We start from the raw sequence: 20,888 nt of genomic DNA on the forward strand, positions 1-20,888 counted from the left end.
AATGCAAACAAATGCATATCGATGCATGACATGACAAGTAACGATGCTAGGTGTGCCCAATCGCGGTAGTAGGTGATACCGACGAAGGGGGGAAACATCCGGGAAAGTATTCCCGGTGTTTCGTGTTTTCGGTCAGATGAACCGAGATGAAATGTTGTAGGTTCACTATGCTAGGGACGCGTGGCGGATGAACGGGTTGCGTATCTGGATTCGTCTCGTCGTTTTGAGCAACTTTCATGTACAAAGTTTTTCCATCCGAGTTACGGATGAATTTCTACGAATTTCCAAAGATTTAAACAGCTATTTGGAATTCCTAAAATTTGGCTAAGTCTGAGAATTGTTCAGTTTTTAAAGTCCACTTAGCTGATTTCTAAAGGCTATAACTACGGTTCTGCCCAACCTATGGATTAGTACCTTATATCAAAAATGACCATTTCCCTGTGATCTACAAGACAATATTAATTGCATCACTGCTAGTGTTCATTTGCTTAATCAAAATTTTGCTTGAAAAGTGCCACTTGTTGTTAATTCCAGAAATTGTTAAAATATACGAACATAGGATTTTGTGATTTTCACAGGATTTAATCCATGCCTTATTTAAATTTGGTCCAATGGGGTAACTTGTAGCTTGTTGAGTGTACTACCTAAACAAATTAATTTCAGCTAAGTTAGACTTTGTTTGACCACAGTTTTGTTGCCATTCAAAGGGCTAATAGAGTAGAAATAACAGAAGCTAGCCAGCGCTACAGTAACATTCAGTTACTGTAGCAGCAGCAGCAGAGATACGAATTGCAGCAGCAGGTGCGGCTGCAAGCACGGGTGGGCAGCAGTCGGGCGTGACGCGGCGTGAGCAGAGGCGAGGCGAAGCAGCAGCGCAGGCGAGGCCACGCGCAGCCGGCAACGGGGCTGCCGCCAAGCGCCGGCCGGAGGAGGACAGCAGCGTCGCCAGCGACGAGCGGGCAGATGCCATGGCTCGGGCGAGCCCGAAGGCGGGGCTGCGGGGCACGATTCGTTGCAGGGCCGGGTGCGTTCGAACGCTCGCGGCAGCGCACGTTGACTGGTGGTGGCCGCAGGCATGGGGGTGGCCGGGGTTGAGCGGTGCTTCGAGATCAGGCGATAGCCGGAATCGGAGCTCGACGAGGATGAAGCTAGGAGCAGCGAGAGGATGCGCTGGAGAGAGCACCGGTGTCGCGGCGTTGTAGGGAGCACGGTTATGCAGTCGGACGCGAGCCGCGCGTGCGGTGACCGCGACAGCGAGCTCGACGCCGGAGCCGTAGCTTGGCAATGGTGGTGCGAGCATCGCGCGCGACTAGCTACGGCACGAAAACGGAGCAAGAACGGGGAGCAGAAGGAGGTGGAGCTCACCGAGCGGCACACACGCTGGCCCTTGGTGGGTTTAGTAGCAGCTGGGGATGACGGAGACGGCGGTGGTCACCGACGACGAAGACGGAGACGAGCTCGATCCGCGCGATGCCGAGCCCGTCGTCTCCAATGGCTCGGCTCAGGCGACGCAGCGGAGGGCGGCGAAGCTCCGCGACATCTCGCCGGGGCTCGGTGTCGTCGGAGAGCGCGGGATCGACGGCGGCGAGCGGCGGAGGCTAACGGGCGAGTGGGGAACGAGTGGAGAGGGAGAGGCCGAGAGGGAGCGCGATGTGGAGTGGGGAGGAGACCCGAGGAGGCGCGGCGCTGGCGATCTTATCCCCTCGGCGGGGACGGCGAGATGGTGCGACGGGGACGCGCCCCTGTTCATCCTGTTCATGGCGCGGTCGGAGGAACAGGGCGCGGGGAAAGGAGGCGACAAGGGGCGACGGGGGGATGGGCCGGCTCTGGTGGGCCGCAGCCCAAGTGGACAGGGGTTTCGGCCTGTTTACATTATTTTATCTCTTTACTATTTTATTTTAGTTGCACTTTATTTTTGGTTTAGTAAAATATGAAAATAGCCCCAAAAATAGTGTGTCAAAATAATCCACTGTTCTAAGAAGTTTTACCTCAGAATAAAAATAGTTTAGTATTTGGTAAAATATATTAGGAGTATAACTAATTGTTTTGATCTTGTTTTAATCACTTTAGTGTATTTTAATATCTTATAAAGATGTTGTTTCCCCACCAATAATATCCATGATTTATTTGTCACATTAAGAACATTTTAGTTTTGACTTTTGAAAACTTTAATTGTTTGACTTACTTAGGATTTAAATTTGAAACGGTTTTGAATTAACCCGAGATTAATTATAGTGACAGAGGTGACGTGCCATCATTAACGTGAAATTACTATAGCATGATTATCCGGGCGTCACAGGCTCCCAAGAGGTTTTTGGTGGCTACAGAGGCTTGCAGCGGCGAAACTCCCGATCTATCTTCTGTTTTGGAAGTTTTAGGGTACGTAGGTATATATGGGTGCAGGGGGTACGTCGGTGGACCTCCGGGGTGCTCACGAGGTAGGGGGGCGCGCCCAGGGGGGCGCCCCCCACCCTCGTGGGCAGCCCGGGACTCCCCTGACGTGCACTTCAAGCCCATCATGTTGGTTTCCTTCCAAAATTAACTTCTCCAGTTGATTTCGTTCTGTTTTGACTCCGTCTGATATTCCTTTTCCTCGAAACACTGAAATAGGCATAAAACAGCAAATCTGGGCTGGGCCTCCGGTTAATAGGTTAGTCCCAAAAATAATATAAAAGTGGATAATAAAGCCCAATATTGCCTAAAACAGTAGATAAAGTAGCATGGAGCAATCAAAAATTATAGATACGTTGGAGACGTATCAAGCATCCCCAAGCTTAATTCCTGCTCGTCCTCGAGTAGGTAAATGATAAAAAAGAATTTTTGATGCGGAGTGATACTTTGGCATAATTTCAATGTAAATCTTCTTAATTGTGATATGAATATTCAGATCCAAAAGATTCAAGACAAAAGTTCATATTGACACAAAAATAATAATACTTCAAGCATACTAATCAAAGTAATCATGTCTTCTCAAAATAACATGGCAAAAGAAAGTTCATCCCTACAAAATCATATAGTTAGGCTATGCTTCATTTTCGTCACCCAAAGATGTTCCCAACTTCTATACCCCCGATGACAAGCCAAGCAATTGTTTCATACTCAAATAATCTCAAACTTTTTCAACCTTCACGCAATACATGAGCGCGAGCCATGGATATAGCACTATGGGTGGAATAGAATATGATGATGGGGATTGTGTGGAGAAGACAAAAAAGGATAAAGTCTCACATTGACGAGGCTAATCAACGGGCTATGGAGATGCCCATCAATTGATGTCAGCATGAGGAGTAGGGATTGCCATGCAACGGATGCACTAGAGCTATGAATGCTCAACAAAAGAAAACTAGTGGGTGTGCATCTAACTTGCTTGCTCACGAAGACCTAGGGCATTTGTGGAAGCCCATCATAGCAATATACAAGCCAAGTTCTATAATGAAAAATTCCCACTAGTATAAAAAGACAACTTATGAGACTCGCTATATGAAGAACAAGGTGCTACTTTGAAGCACAATATATGAGACTCACTACATGAAGAACAAGGTGCTACTTTGAAGCACAAGTGTGGAAAAAGAGATAGTAGCATTGCCCTTTTCTTTTCTTTTTTTGGGCCTCTCTTTTTTGGCCTTTCTCTTTTTTTTTGGGCCTTTTTTTTTATTTTGGCCTTTCCTCTTTTTTTGGCAATGCTCTAATAATGATGATCATCACACTTCTATTGATTACAACATAAGGATTACAACTCGAAACTTAGAACAAGATATGACTCTATATGAATGCCTCCGGCGGTGTACCGGGATGGTGCAATGAATCAAGAGTGAGATGTATGAAAAATAATGCATGGTGGCTTTGCCACAAATACGATGTCAACTACATGATCATGAAATGGCAATATGACAAAAGTAATGTATGTCATGAATATGATGATGGAAGTTGCATGGCAATATATCTCGGAATGGCTATGGAAATGCCATGATAGGTAGTTTTGAGGAAGATATAAGGAGGTTTATGTGTGATAGAGCGTATCGTATCACGGGGTTTGGATGCACCAGCGAAGTTTGCACCAACTCTCAAGGTGAGAAAGGGCAATGCATGGTACCGAAGAGGCTAGCAAAGGCGGAAAGGTGAGAGTGCGTATAATCCATGGACTCAAAATTAGTCAAAAGAACTCATATACTTATTGCAAAAATTTAGAAGCCATCAAAAATCAAGTACTACGCGCATGCTCCTAGGGGGATAGATTGGTAGGAAAAGACCATCGCTCGTCCCTGACCGCCACTCATAAGGATGCACAAGCCAGGTACACTTCATGTTTCAAATTTGTTACACAACTTTAACCATACGTGCATGCTAAGGGATTTGCTAACTTCAACACAAGCATTCGTTGAATTCATAATTACCCAACTAGCACGACTTTGATATTATCACCTCCATATCTCAAAACAATTATCAAGTATCAAACTTATCTTAGTATTCAACTCACTCAAAAGAAAGTTTCACATATCTTGAATACCAAGTATATTAATATTAAGAAAATTACCATGCTATTAACGACTCTCAAAATAATCTAAGTGAAGCATGAAATAAAACTACCACCATGCTCTAAAAGATATAAGTGAAGCACTAGAGCAACAATAAACTACTCCGAAAGATATAAGTGAAGATCAATGAGTAGCTAAATAATTATGCAACTATGCGAAGACTCTCTCTCATTTAATAATTTTAGATCTTGATACTTTATTCAAACAGCAAGCAAAGCTAAATAAAACTATATTGCAAGGATAGCACAACTCATGTGAAGAAGCAAAAACTTAGGCTCAACCGATACTAACCGATAGTTGTTGAAGAACAAAGGTGGGATGCCTACCGGGACATCCCCAAGCTTAGATGCTTGAGACTTCTTGAAATATTATCTTGGGGTGCCTTGGGCATCCCCAAGCTTGAACTTTTTTGTCTCCTTAATTCCTTTCATATCATGGTTTCTCTTTTTATCAAAAGCTTCATTCACAACAAACTCAACAAGAACTCGTGAGATAGGTTAGTATAAACCAATGCAAAACCTTATCGTTTTCTACTGTAAAAAATCACTAACATTATTATTCAACATTGAATACTAAATGCCTCTGCATATTTAATAATCCTATCCTCAAATAGAATCATTAAACAAACAAACATATGCAAACAATGCAAACATAACAGCAATCTGCCAGAACAGTACAGTCTGTAAAGAATGCAAGAGTATCAATACTTCCGTGACTCCAAAAATTATGAACTAAAATTCCCACTGTAATAAATTCATCAGAGCTCAATACGCAAAAATATTCAACATTATACCACTCTCTGACTTTTCTAGGGAATTTTTGCAACAGAGGTAAACTTTCTGTTTTCAAACAGCAACATGTATACTAGCAAAATAAGCATGGCAAAGGCTATCCTTGACTTTTTTATTGAAACTAAATATGCAAAACATTAATCTAAATAACAGCAAGCAAATACTAACAAAATAAAATGACGCTCCAAGCAAAACACATATCACGTGGTGAATAAAAATATAGCTCCAAGTAAAGTTACCGATGAACAAAGACGAAAGAGGGGATGCCTTCCGGGGCATCCCCAAGCTTAGGCTCTTGGTTATCCTTGAATACCTTGGGGTGCCATGGACATACCCAAGCTTAGGCTCTTTGCCACTCCGTATACCATAGTCCATCGAATCTTTACCCAAAACTTGAAAACTCCAGAACACAAAACTCAACAGAAAACTCGTAAGCTCCGTTACCGAAAGAAAACAAGACCACTTCAAGGTTCTGTAATGAACTCATTCTAAATTCATACTGGTATAATATCTACTTAATCCAACTTATCTATGGTTCATACACTCCGATACTACTCATAGATTCATCAAAATAAGCAAACAACACATAGAAAACAGAATCTGTCAAAAACAGAACAGTCTGTAGTAATCTGTACCAAACGTATACTTCTGGAACTCCAAAAATCCTACCAAATTAGGTAGTCCTAAGAAATTCGTGTACCAATCCTTAGCAAAAAGAATCGGATCAGAATCACGTTTATGTGAATTAACAAAACTAATTTACTGGGTGCACAAGTTTCTGATTTTCAGCAGGATCAACACAACTATCACCGTAAGCCATCCTAAAGGTCTTACTTGGCACTTTATTGAAACAAAAGCTATAAAACATGATTACTACAGTAGCATAATCATGTGGACACACAAAAACAGTAAGGATAAATATTGGTTTGTCTCCCAACAAGCGCTTTTCTTTAATGCCTTTCTAGCTAGGCATGATGATGACAATGATGCTCACATAAAAGATAAGAATTGAAACATAACGGGAGCATCATGAAGCATATGACTAGCACTTTTAAGTCTAACCCACTTCCTATGCATAGGGATTTTGTGAGCAAACAACTTATGGGAACAATAATCAACAAGCATAGGAAGGTAACACAAGCATAGCTTCAAGAATTTAAGCACATAGAGAGGAAACTTGATATTATTGCAATTCCTACAAGCATATGTTCCTCCCTCATAATAATTTTCAGTAGCATCATGAATAAATTCAACAATATAACCAGCACCTAAAGCATTCTTTTCATGATCTACTAGCATAGAAAATTTACTACTCTCCTCATAAGCAAAATTCTTCTCATGAATAATAGTGGGAGCAAACTCAACAAAATAACTATCATATGATTGAAAATTAAGATCAAGATGACAAGTTTCATGGTTATCATTATTCTTTAAAGCATACGTGTCATCACAATAATCATCATAGATAGGAGGCATGCTTTCATCATAGTAAATTTGCTCATCAAAGCTTGGGGGACAAAAAATATCATCTTCATCAAACATAGCTTCCCCAAGCTTGTGGTTTTGCATATCATTAGCATCACGGATATTCAAGGAATTCATACTAACAACATTGCAATCATGCTCACCATTCACATATTTTATGCCAAGCATTCTATGTAATTCTTCTTCTAGTACCTGAATACAATTTTCCTTCCCATCATTTTCACGAAAGACATTAAAAAGATGAAGCCTATGAGGCATCCTTAACTCCATTTTTTAGTTTTCTTTTATAAACTAAACTAGTGCTAAAACAAGAAACAAAAAGATTCGATTGCAAGATCTAAAGATATACCTTCACTTACCTAGCCTCCCCGGCAACGGCGCCAGAAAAGAGCTTGATGTCTACTACACAACCTTCTTCTTGTAGACGTTGTTGGGCCTGCAAGTGCACAGGTTTGTAGGACAGTAGCAAATTTCCCTCAAGTGGATGACCTAAGGTTTATCAATCCGTAGGAGGCGTAGGATGAAGATGGTCTCTCTCAAGCAACCCTGTAACCAAATAACAAAGAGTCTCTTGTGTCCCCAACACACCCAATACAATGGTAAATTGTATAGGTGCACTAGTTCGGCGAAGAGATGGTGATACAAGTGCAAAATAAATAGTAGGTATAGGTTTTTGTAATCTGAAATAATAAAAACAGAAAGGTAACTAATGATAAAAGTGAGCATAAACGGTATTGCAATGATAGGAAACAAGGCCTAGGGTTCATACTTTCGCTAGTGCAAGTTCTCTCAACAATAATAACATAGATAGATAATATGACAAGCCCTCAACGTGCAACAAAGAGTCACTCCAAAGCCACTAATAGCGGAGAACAAATGTAGAGATTATGGTAGGGTACGAAACCACCTCAAAGTTATTCTTTCGGATCAATCTATAAAAGAGTTCGTACTAGAATAACACCTTAAGATACAAATCAACCAAAATCCTAATGTCACCTAGATACTCCATTGTCACCTCAAGTATCCGTGGGCATGATTATACGATATGCATCACACAATCTCAGATTCATCCAACCAATATAAAAGTACTTCAAAGAGTGCCCCAAAGTTTCTACCGGAGAGTCAAGAACGTGTGCCAACCCCTATGCATAGGTTCCCAGTGTCACGAAACCCGCAAGTTGATCACCAAAACATACATCAAGTGGCACATGATATCCCATTGTCACCACAGATAATCACGGCAAGACATACATCAAGTGTTCTCATAAAGACTCAATCCGATTAGAAAACTTCAAAGGGGAAACTCAATTCATCACAAGAGAGTAGAGGGGGAGAAACATCATAAGATCCAACTACAGTAGCAAAGCTCGGGATACATCAAGATCGTGCCATAGAACACGAGAGAGAACACGAGAGAGAGAGAGATCAAACACATAGCTACTGGTACATACCCTCAGCCCCGAGGGTGAACTACTCCCTCCTCGTCATGGATAGCGTCGGGATGATGAAGATGGCCACCAGTGATGGGATCCCCCCTCCGGCAGGGTGCCGGGAAGGGCTCCCAAGAGGTTTTTGGTGGCTACAGAGGCTTGCGACGGCGGAACTTCCGATCTATCTTCTGTTTTGGAAGTTTTAGGGTACGTAGGTATATATGGGTGCAGGGGGTACGTCCGTGGACCTCCGGGGTGCTCACGAGGTAGGGGGGCATGCCCAGGGGGTGCCCCCACCCTCGTGGGCAGCCCGGGACTCCCCTGACGTCCACTCCAAGCCCATCAGGTTGGTTTCCTTCCAAAATTAACTTCTCCAGTTGATTTCGTTCTGTTTTGACTCCGTCTGATATTCCTTTTCCTCGAAACACTGAAATAGGCATAAAACAGCAAATCTGGGCTAGGCCTCCGGTTAATAGGTTAGTCCCAAAAATAATATAAAAGTGGATAATAAAGCCCAATATTGCCTAAAATAGTAGAGAAAGTAGCATGGAGCAATCAAAAATTATAGATACCTTGGAGACGTATCATTGGCCGCTCACGATCTTCGGCTTCACGCAGAAGATTCGTAGCCACAAGCCGAAGTGGGGCTTGATGCGGAGGAAGGCCTCGCACACGACGATAAATGCCGAGATGTTGAGGACGAAATTCGGGGCTAGATCATGGAAGTCCAGCCCACAGTAAAACATGAGCCCGCGGACAAAGGGATGAAGTGGAAATCCCAGTCCACGGACGAAGTGGGCGAGGAACACGACCCTCTCGTGGGGTCCCGGAGTCGGAATGATCTGCCCTGCATCCGGCAGCCGGTGCACGATATCTGTGGCCAAGTATCCGGCCGCCTGGAGCTTCGTAATATGCTCCTCCTTGACGGTGGAGGCCACCCACTTGCCTCCTGCTCCAGACATGTTTGGTTATGCAGAGAAGGTGTGAACTAGGGCGCTGGAGCTCGAGGGGGCAAGAATGGATAAGCGAAGGAGGAAGAAGGCATGGGTAAAAATGGGGAATCTTTATCCCTTTATAGAGGCGACGAAAAAATGGTGCGTCTCCCCACTTGCCCGTTAAAAATCGCTTATTTCCCAAGCGCTACGATTGATGGTGCGGTTGGGTTACCCGTACCCGTATTGATGAGAATCCCGTGATAAGGGGACATGATCTCTGCTTTGACAAGACGTGCCCAGGAAACCGCCTCGATATGTGCGGTAGCTGGCTATGGGAAGACGGTTCAATAATGACTCGACCATTTTTTCGTATCACTTTATCTAAAGTTTTCAGCAGATTATATTTGTGGAATATCATTCTCTCTACGGTGGTATGTGAAAGTCGCCTTGCAGAGCCGGACGCGATTTAAGTGTTAGGGGTTTACTTTGGAGTATTCAGAGATGGAACCCGCCTTGCAATGCCGAAGACAATCTACGCGCCGGACTCATCATCATTGAAGCCTGGTTCAGGGGCTACTGAGGGAGTCCTGGGTTAGGGGGTATCCGGACAGCCGGACTATATACTTTGGCCGGACTGTTGGACCGTGAAGATACAAGACTCAAGACTTCATCCCGTGTCCGGATGGGACTCTCCTTTGCGTGGAAGACAAGCTTGGCGATCCAGATATTAGATTTCCTTCTTTGTAACCGACTCTGTGTAAACCCTAGCCCCCTCCGGTGTCTATATAAACCAGAGGGTTTAGTCCTTAGAGACAATCATAATCATCATAGGCTAGCTTCTAGGGTTTAGCCTCTACGATCTCGTGGTAGATCAACTCTTGTAATACTCATATCATCAAGATCAATCAAGCAGGAAGTAGGGTTTTACCTTCATCGAGAGGGCCCGAACCTGGGTAAAACATCGTGTCCCTTGCCTCCTGTTACCATTAGCCTTAGACGCACAGATCGGTACCCCCTACCCGAGATCCGCCAATTTTGACATTGACAGCCGTTTCCCAGTGCACCGACACAATGCCTCTTCCTCAGCCTCGCAACTCGTGAGATGCTGATTGGCGGCTTGCCGGTGGGCGAGCGCGATCTCACCGGTGTGGTGATCCAGCGCCAACAGGTACTCCTCCTCGCTGGAAGCGTGCACCCGGTCCACGTACCGCCAAGCGTAGATGAGGGGCTTGGGCCCGACTGCACTTCGGGATTTGGCACGGGCGTCCTCCACCACCCTCACGGCCCTCACACGAGTCTTCTGCCAAAGAGACAATTTCCTAACTCTCTCGAACGCGACATAGACCTGCCAGGCAGCTTGCCCCATGGCGCACTTCTTTTCCTCGGCCTTCTTCTCCGCCTCTATTTTGGCATGCTCTACCGGAGGCAAAGCCTCCCACAAGGTGACATCCATTTCTTTCCAAAGCTCCTCAAGGATGGGTAGCTCGGCGGGTGGCGCGGCATTCTCCTTGTAGCGGGGAGCCGACGCGTCCTCTGATGTGCGTGCTGGCGAGATTGGGAATGCCGACGCGTCCACCTCGACGCGTCGCGGCGAGGAGTGGAACACCGACGCGTCCTCCTTAACCAGTGGCGGCGAGGAACGAAACGATGATGCGTGATCATCCGCACAGTGCAGCGAGGGGCGCCTAGGCCTTGGGAGGGGCGATGCCATGGTGGTCGACGTGAGAGGGAGGGGGAGGAGATAGCGATGAACGTGAGCGTTCTTCCAAATGCCGTGAGAGGCGCAGTATTTATAGCGAGCAATGGCACACCTACGTAAGATATGGACTAAGCTGCACTGACTTAACTGCAGGTCCAGTTGCATCACTAACATATGGGCCCGACCCCTGTTGGGCCCATATGTCAGTGACCCAATGCACCTACAGTTAAGTAACTGAAGCAGCGTCCCGTAAGATATGTTGCGTGATTAACGTAACAGCTACGTGGGCATATTTGTTGGACTAAATTACGGGAGAGGGAAGGGGTGGAAATATTGCTGGTCACAATGGATTGGATGAGCGCGGGGGAGGTGAGTCACGCATGCAGATTTTTCCACACGGTGTGGAGTGGTGGGACCGCCGGAGGGAGAAGGAGAGTCAAGCAGGCATATTGTTTTCACACATGGAGAGGAAAAGATCTGGAGACGAACGGGCTTCCTGCAGGTATGGGGAATGGTGCATAATAAGTCATCTTGCATGCCGGGCTCGGTATAGTCTCAAGTCATTAAAAACATACACGCCCCACACATGTTCATATTTCAAGGTGCACTAAACTATTACATGCGATGATTAAGGCTGGCCATAATGGTGGTATCATAGCTGGTATCATGCACACAGGAATAGCAAACATGCTGATGTGGCAAAGAATTAAAGAAGAGAGGGGGTTAGAGTAATTAGTGTTCATGCATGCATGCAATGCGATAATGCATTGGTAAACACATTTTTTTGTGAAGAACGACAGCATTAGTTGAGTACTTTTGCAGACTAAAAAAACTATTCCACCGCATCTATCTTGGTAAGAGAAGGTGAAATTTTTTAATCGAGCCCTTTAAACTAGAAGGGAGGTAGTAGTGCTCTAATAGCTAACCTTGTTGTGATGACTAGATAGGACATGGCACGCACCTCGATGGAGGAACTAGTCTGCATTGTGCATTCAAGTTTTGTGTGAAGTCAATGTACCTCTACTTTGACCAAACTTATAGAAAAATGTATCAACATTCACAATGTCAAATCAATATTTTTATACTCATTATAAAATGTAGTTCTTATACTCATTATAATCAGTATTGTAGATATTGATATTTTTAGTATAAATTTGGTCAAACACTTTGCAAAGAGTTGATGGAAGTAGAAAGGACTAGAGGGAGTATCATGCATGCGGAGTAGGCAAAAAAATTGCTCATTTATAGCTGGTCGAAGTCTCAAAGGGCGCGACTGCGCGAGGGAGGCGAAGGTTGTGGGGGGCGCGACGGTTGATGGAATTAAGTGAAGTTACATCCATGCGCCGGCATGGCGTGCGAACAGGCATAAGCTATACCGTCAGGCCTACGATATGGGTCTAGTAGACATGACATCTAGTGGGTCCCGCATAGTACTCGAGAACTCTTTGGGGGCTTGCAGCCGTTTATCCACCGGGCAATCCAACAACCCCACGCCATTCGCACGCCCTACTCGTCCCCGTCTTCTACTACTACAGTACCTTACAATAGTTTGCTCCCAGTCGTCCCGTCCTTTCACATTACACCAGTTCAACTTCTCCTAACCCTCCTCCAAAGACCATGGCCTCCCAAATCTCCATGGTCGCCGCTGAGTACCAGGTTAGAGCCATCACTGACAATGAGTTCATTATCATATACACACATGGATCCGCGATGGTGAAAGCATGCTTGCTCGCTTCCTATGCATGTTCAACAGTTCAAATGATGAGTGGGTCGCTGGGCTAGAGGTTGAGTACACCACAGTCCTTGAAAGAGAGAAGATTCTAAAGGAAGCAGAGAAGAAGAAGCCCGCCATGATCCAGGTTTGTGTACATAATGTGTGCTTGGTCTACCACATATGCCATGCCAACGTTGATTGCCAGGATTTTAAGAACTTCATCAAGGATGAAAGAGTGAAATTCGTTACTGTAGACTTTAGGAATGACAGTGATGTCCTGGGTCGGATAGGCCTCGTTGTAGGCCAGCCCTTCGATCTCCAGAAGGCAAGCCTGGTGTCCTCCTCTCAGCCTTCAATGTTGACCCTGGCAGCAACCATGATTGATCCTTCGTATGCTAAACTGAAGAAACCTCACCACGAGTTTCATCATGCATGGGAGTCAAAGACATTAGATGAAGATCACATCTTGTACAAAGAAATGGATGCCTACCTTGTTTAAATATCTACAAGGGTTGGATGAAGAAGCAGAGGCCAGTGTCCGGTTCAATCAAAGAAGCGTCGGCGAAGAGGAAGAGGAAGAGGGACGAGGACAAAGTCGAGGACGTGGACTCGGACTCCGAGTAAGGTGGCAGTGCCGTCGCTCATGTTGGTTCTACTGCAGTGTAAAGCGGACTAGTTGCTTAGTTTTATTTCAGGGGTGTGTTGTGCTGAGCACCCAACAGAACTATGTTTATGTTCTTTCTCGTTATTTGAACTTTATGTTCTTTCTCGTTATTTGAACTCTTTAGTACGTACAGTAGTACTAGTATTATGTCTTACTACTGTTCTTCTTGCAGTTGGTACTACTGCTCGTATCTTCATGTTCCTATTATACTTAATATGTTCGTACTAGTAGTATAATTTGGGTCAGTCGATTTGCTGAAGAAGTTCGACGGAGCGAAGGAAGAAGACGGTAGAGAAGGCACCCTAGTATCTATATTAGGGTGGCAGGGTGCCCATGATCTATCTTATGAGTGTTGGGTGTGGAATGCAGTTCCCCGGAAAAAATGGATCGTGCCCGGGGTTAAATGGATGGCGGGGGTGGGGGGAGCATGGCGGTGGCAGGCGGTTCAGGGGAGGGCGGGGCGGCGGCGGCAGACGGTTAGGCATGTGGCAGGCTGAGAAGATGAACAGTGCATCAATTTTGGGGGTTGAAGAAGCCCTTCTAGCCATCCATGTTGCATCCAACGGCTCACAAGAGTCGACTGACCCAAATTGCTCCTTCAGATTGCAGGATCCACGTGGCATTCAAGGTCTCGAAGGTAGATTCCACGTCTGCACCCGGTTTGCGGGCTCAGCGCGGGTGCGACTGGCTTCCGCCGCGACAGCCACCATGCGTGCCTCCTCCACGCGGGCGGAGACGACAATGAAACGCTAGTTCCTCCTCGCCGGCATGCTGGAGCACATGCTCATCCTCCTCTTCGTGTGCTGCGTGCATAGACGCAGCTCCACCAGCTGCTCGCGTGCTTGGCAGCGCTGTGGCATCACGGGGAGGGACTGCAGACGATGTGAGCGGGCGAGCCTTCGACTTCATGGCACAGGGATGGCGGCGACATGGTGGTGATGGGTGAGAAATTGTTGGCCGGAGCAGGCGGGCGCCGGCATGCGCAACGGTGGCGGTGGCATATTGATGAGTGCGCGTATGGGAGCTTAGTTTAGTTTTATATAGGGTTGGTCAAACTTAAAATAAAACCGTACTAGTACACGTAAACATTAGACTAAGGCAACACTTATATTAGTTACCACAACCACGATACAGAATCCTATGCAAGCGCGTGAACCTCGGCCACGCGGTCGATCTAACGGTGCGTCACCATGTCGCGCTCGAAGGACATCCATCGAACCTTCTTGTGTGTGTGAAAACAATCCCCGAATATTACTCAACTTTTTTTCCTGGAGAAGTTCTGGACGCTACAATATTTTCATATATTTGAATTTAGCTCCAGTTCGTGTTTATTTGGATTTGGACATTTTAGGCACCCTAGTTTTTTAATACTGATTTTGTGTGTGTGACTGAGAGAGAACGTGTGTATGTGTCCATATGTGTGTTGTGGTGGAAGGGCAATGTGGAGACGGTGTGCGTGTGATAGAGACATAGAGAGGTATAAATGTGCAAATGATCATGCATGAGTGAGACATAGACATATGCCAATACGTTGTGTATACATGAGAGAACGGTATTCTATTTTACTTGTGTGTGTGTGTGTGTGAAAGAGAGAGAGAGAGGAGCATCCGTAACACAACAACCATCTCTCTCGATTCGTCTGTCCCTCGCACGATCGCATGTAACACATGCATCAACGCACACATTTTGACACCCTCACCCGGCCCCTGCCCACCTCGAGGCCCGCACATTGCTCTCTATCTCGCACACACAATCTCTTCCTGAAAACCCTATTTAGCATGTAGCTTTCCGTCACATACACACACATTTCTCTCCATAGGTTTGATTTCTCTCAATATCTGACACACACACACATACACACACACACACACACACACACAACACACACATACACACACCACACACACACACCCTCCCCCGAGCACACAATTCATCCCCATCCAAGGTTATATGGTGACCACTCTCACTTGTGCTTCTCTGCACCCCAGCATGCACAACACCTCAATCTTCAAAGAGGGCATCAAGGAGATCGAAGATGGCGACCACACTGCACTAGAGAATTCGGGGCCATTTGGAAGCCGGATGATGTGACGACGGCTGACTGACTCCCCCCCCCCCCTCTCTCTCCCGCACAAAATTACTAATCCCTCTCTCCCCCACACAAAATTATCAATCCCTCAACCCACGAGATCCTTCCCCTCTCATCCATGTTTTTCCAGCTCTCTCATCAAACCTGTTGTCTCTTCTCCTTCCACGTGTACAGAATCCGGATGCACACGCATCTCACATATATTACATGTCTCCATCTTTCTCACAGACCTAACTTCTTCCTCTCTCTTTCTCTCTCTATATCTCTCTCTCTCTGTCTCGTTAGGTTTGTCTCCTACCCTCTCGTCCACATACATACAATCTTTCCCGCCCTATCTGCTCCATCTTTGCAAGCTCTCTCTACACGTTTCATTCACACATTGGGATGTGTTCAAAATGTTGCTTTTATAATGGATGATGTAGAGTTATGGTTGGTTTTGTTGCATCCTACAAAGTAATAACTATGAAATGCATTTAGATTCTCATTTGACTGGGATTATGTGAGTTTGAGCATATTGTGAAGTACTATAGACCTCGTATACATCTTGGAATTCAACAATGATTGTAACCATTGAATTGTATAGACCATTACATTCAAAGTCAGTAGCCTAATATATTTATTTCACAATTACAACAAATTATTAATTCACTACAAACTAAGAAAACAAATGTGTACTCCCTCCGTTTTTATTTAAGTCCGCATATTAGCATTGGTCAAAGTCAAGTTTTGTAAACTCTCAGAAAGTTTATAACAAAAAATATTAACATATACAATAACAAATAAATACCATTAGATTCATTATTGAATGTACTTTCACATCATACATATTTGTTATGGTAAATGTTTATATTTTTCTATAAACTTGGTCAAACTTTAGGAAGTTTGACTTCAGTCAAACCTAATACGCAAGAGTTAATAAAAACGGAGGGAGTACTAGTAGTTACTAGTACTACTTGCTAGTTGCTTAGCCCAATCACCCAGCACGCCACACGGGGAGTTCAGTGTCACAAAATTTTGAGGTCGGCGGGAAAATCTCCCGCGACCCTGATTCAAGAGGTGGGAAGTTACCATCATGGCCTTCGGAACAGGCCTACGATGACGCTTGGTAGGGGGCTATTTTTGTAACTTTAGGTTCACCCTACCCAGCCAACCCCACCCCGGCACCCAGAGTAGTACACCTAAATACTCCCCATTTCCTATCCCCACCGCAAAATAGACTTCTCCACGGCACCGCAACCTTCGTGCTCCTCCCCTTCTACATTGGCGCACTCGTCCACCGCAGCGCATCTGCCTCATCGACGACCTCATACGCCGCACTGGAGCCGGTCCACCATCGTCGTCGTACATGGAGCCTCTTCCCCGGCACTTTCTTCCACGGTCTCGGATCTTCTTCCCGGAAGCCGATGCCAAGCGCAGAAGCACCATCGTCATGGACAATGAACTGACTCCCATTGCCGACCATGATGCATAGAGGCCGCCGCGACCATCGTTCTCCTTCTCGATTGGTAATGTGTGTATTGAATCACTTAGCAGTACATGTGCAGTTCCAATTTTGTTCATACTTACCCTTCAAATTTCCTGGTTGCTATTGTTCCCGTAAAAGTAATTGGTTATAGCCTCCATTGTCCAACAGAATATCAGCTCGTAATTGTGCGTCGCTCCTGTATCACGCTGTGCTTGGGTAGGTTCTTCATCTGCAACCAGTAGTGTGGCAAATGATGTAAAGTTTTTTAGAACTAGCAAGATGCTCATGCATTGCACGCATCAAGATGCATTTGTATGAGTAGTTTATCTTGTGGGAGAAAAGGATGAACGTGGGAAGGCCTTATTTGCAAATCTGGAGAGGGGTGTGGGTATCTTTCTGCAAAAGTGCCATAGTTTCCTTACTATCCGTCAGATATAAATCGGACGGCCTATGTTGCAGGATGGCAGGCACACCATCATCACCAACTCTGTTTTTTAAAAGAAAAAAGGTAGAGAGTAGAGAAGTAGAGATAAATATTAAATATAAAATAAATATAACAGTAGAGAAGAGAGTAGAGATAGCAGGGACGTCGGTAAAGGATCACGCGCGCGCGGAAAAAAGCGGCCGGTGGCGCGCTAGTTTTGGCGCACGGCGTCCAGCGCACTTTATAAAATCCAACGCCCTCCCACCGCTCTGTGCCTTGCCACCGCTCTCTCCCCGCTCTGTGCCTCTCCACTGCTCTCTCCCATCTCTTTCTTGCCTCGCTGCCGCCGTGCCACCATGCCCCCGCGTCACTGGGAAACTTGGGGATACCGCGGCGTTTGTGCGCGCCCCTCAGGTGGCTTCTCCGCCGAGATTTGGTTTCGTGGGATGCGCCTCGTCCTCGGCAATTTCGACACTGCTAACGAGACCGCCTGCGCGTACGACGCGACAGTGTGGAGCCTCCGGTGGCCTCATAGGACATTGAACTTCCCCAATGTGCCGACGCGAGAGCGGGCGCAGGAGCTCGCGCCTCTGTCGCGGCTTTTCACCGACGAGGATCGTCGCGACAACCGGAGGCGGGAGCACCGTCTCAGCATCGCCGAGATGGACGGTGAAGCCATGGCGATGTGGTGCCATTGCTTCCCGCAGGACATCATCAACGAGCATGAATTCTACGCACAAAGGAGGGCGGAGAGGGAGAAGAGGACGGCAGAGCGAGCCGCCTATCGCGAGGACACGCGTACGCGAAAAGAGGACGCTCAATTCAACATGAGGCTAAGAGCAGTGTCGCCCTAGGAATCCGACGATGATCAGTATCTTCACGCCTACATTGAGACGTGGGAGGAGGACATCACCGAGGAGGAGTCCGACGACGAGGAGTAGTTGAACTATCAATTTTTCTATCTATCTATGCTATATCTATGCTGAGAACTATCCTCTACTCTGTAGTCTCTACTCTCTATCTCTACTTCTCAATCTCAACACTGTAAACACTTATTTAAAGCACCGCACATTGCACTTCTATTGGAGATGCTCTAACATGGCAGACAAGTGCTTTAATGTTGCCCACAAGATGCGTGAGTATTACTAGTAGTATATTTTTCTTGCCATGTTGAGATTATAAAACCACGAGTGTGCACATGCAGAGGAGCAATGAAGACCAAACATGGGATATTGGAGACATCTTCAAGGAGCGTGGCAAGTTAAAGAGGAGCTGCACCGAACATGTAAAACGAGCTTTGGTAAGTAACACCCTTTCAATTACTTTCGTTTAGCCTCGTGTTCTTCGACGTGCATATGTTGTAGTTTCTGTTTCTCTTAGCCTCGTGTTCTCCGATGTGTAATAAGAAGAGTCTTAATCGTCCTAATGCTTTCGTTTTTAGCTTGATGTAGGAAGTGGGTGTTCTCACCTTGTAGTATGTTTTTATATTTTTTTCCTTTTGAATTCACTTCTCCGAGTCCTATTTATCTGGCTTCTACTAAATGGATCTGGGTTGCTCTGAGCATTGATCTAAAAAAGAAGTAACTTCATATCAGGATGCAGTTCCTGCGAGGAGGGAAGTATGGTTAACCTCGAGATCATGTTTCCAAAATGAGGCTGGATTACACACAAGGTGCCAGTTCCCTAATGATGCTGGATTAGACACAAGGTGCAAATTCCCAGATGATGCTGGATTACACACAAGCCGGGTGGAGTAGTCAGCTGTTCGTGTCCTCGTGGCTCTAGTAAAGGCTGAAAGAAAGCGTGCAGCAGCCCTTGAGAATGTAGTTGAGTTCCCGAAGAAGCAAAAAGAGCAATCAGATGCTCTCTTCACCCAAGCCAAAGAATACATGGAAGAAGCCATAAATAAGCTAGCAGAGGCAGAGCAGGCTAGGCGTCTCCTGCTATCTAAAACTGTTGTCAATACAAAATTTCCTTCATAATAGCTAGGTTCAAATGTTTATCCAGTCAGCATGCTTGTTGTGATGTCCGTGCATCGACTGAAGTGGCACAAAATAAAAAAAATTCGGGTCATGTAATAACATCAATTACTTTCCAAACAATAACAGACGAAGCATTGGACATGGTATAGTTCACGCGCAAGCCCGACATTCCAAGTTCAACTTCCACATCAAACTCATGTTCACATATATTTGCACATTCATAGATAATGTCCACAACCATGATTCACTTCAAAGCCAAAAAAATGTGAGGACAGTTATAAATAAAGAAAAACCTCTAGTTCCTACTACCAGTGCGAGCACAACAAGTCAACACCATGCGTAATTAATTATATTTTGGTCATTTTTTGTGTTCTAAAATGCCGGCCAGCTCGCGGAAGGACGTGTTGCTGGCACACGCGCAGATTCAATGGAGGCAGGTGGGGCAGTCTGCAGCCGGTTGCATGCGGCGAGGAGGCGTGTTCAGCCGGGCCTACAGTGAGTGGGGCCCTCTTGGCCGGCGCTCTGGTTCAATGCCTGCGCTATGAGAGGTCACGTCCATGTCAGAGCAATCACTCCCTCCAGTCCTTTTTTGTTTGGGTATAACAAAATCTCGTTTTCCATTCACATTTTACAAGTAAAATTCATGGACAAACTTTGACCCAAAATACCATGGGGACTAGTAAACCAGAATGGAGGTAGTTGTTTTTTTATCAAAGAAGGGGGAACCAACATCTAAACCATAGTATTTGCCCTAGAACTACCAGGTTCAACATCTCGCAACATAAACCCATACAACCATATGCCAAGGAGGTAGTAGTTATGAATTCCATTTTAGCTCCATACCAATCGTTCTAGAAACTACTTAGTACTTATAACGCGCCATTGAAAATTATCAGCAAGCTGACTATTCCTACAAAGGTGCGCTCCACCACATACCCGGTACCCACGCATGCAACAATCATGCACCTAGGGTTTTAGGGTTTATTTGTTAATGAGGCCTTTACGTAACTCTCATGTGTGCGAGACAGCGAGAGACCGACTGTGTGCGTGCGCCTCTTCTCTTCATATATGTACTCCACCGTTTGTATGGTGTCCAAAAAATTATACAGTGGTAATAACTACTAGCAATGTGCCAATGCGTTGCCACACGATCAAAGTAGATTAATACATATTCACCGATTTGATAGAAAAAAGAGTCTAGTTTTGAAATACATATATCACTAAAAATATGTTATGTTTCACTCAAAATATATTCCTTTGGCGGTTTTGATGAGATAAGGGAGGAATGTTGTTGGTTTCAAGATTCGAGAAGTGGTATATGTCTAATTTCAACTCTTACTAGCAACATGCCCGTGCGTTGCACGGAACATCAAGATCTTGTGGGAGAAAAGGATGAACGAGGGAAGGCCTTATCTGCAAATGTGGAGAGGAGTCCGGGTAAATTGCCATAGTTTCCTTCCTATCCGTTAGATATAGATTGAACGGCCTATGTTGCAGGATGGCAGGCACACCATCATCAACGACTATGCTTTTTATAAGAGTAGAGATAAAAAATAGAGTTGGTGATGATGGTGTGCCTGCCATCCTGCAATATAGGTTGTCTGATTTATATCTGACGGATAGGAAGGAAACTATGGCAATTTTGCCAAAAGATACCCACACCCCTCTCCACATT

This window comes from Triticum aestivum, chromosome 7B (assembly GCF_018294505.1).
Source record: "Triticum aestivum cultivar Chinese Spring chromosome 7B, IWGSC CS RefSeq v2.1, whole genome shotgun sequence".
NCBI classification, from domain to species: domain Eukaryota; kingdom Viridiplantae; phylum Streptophyta; class Magnoliopsida; order Poales; family Poaceae; genus Triticum; species Triticum aestivum.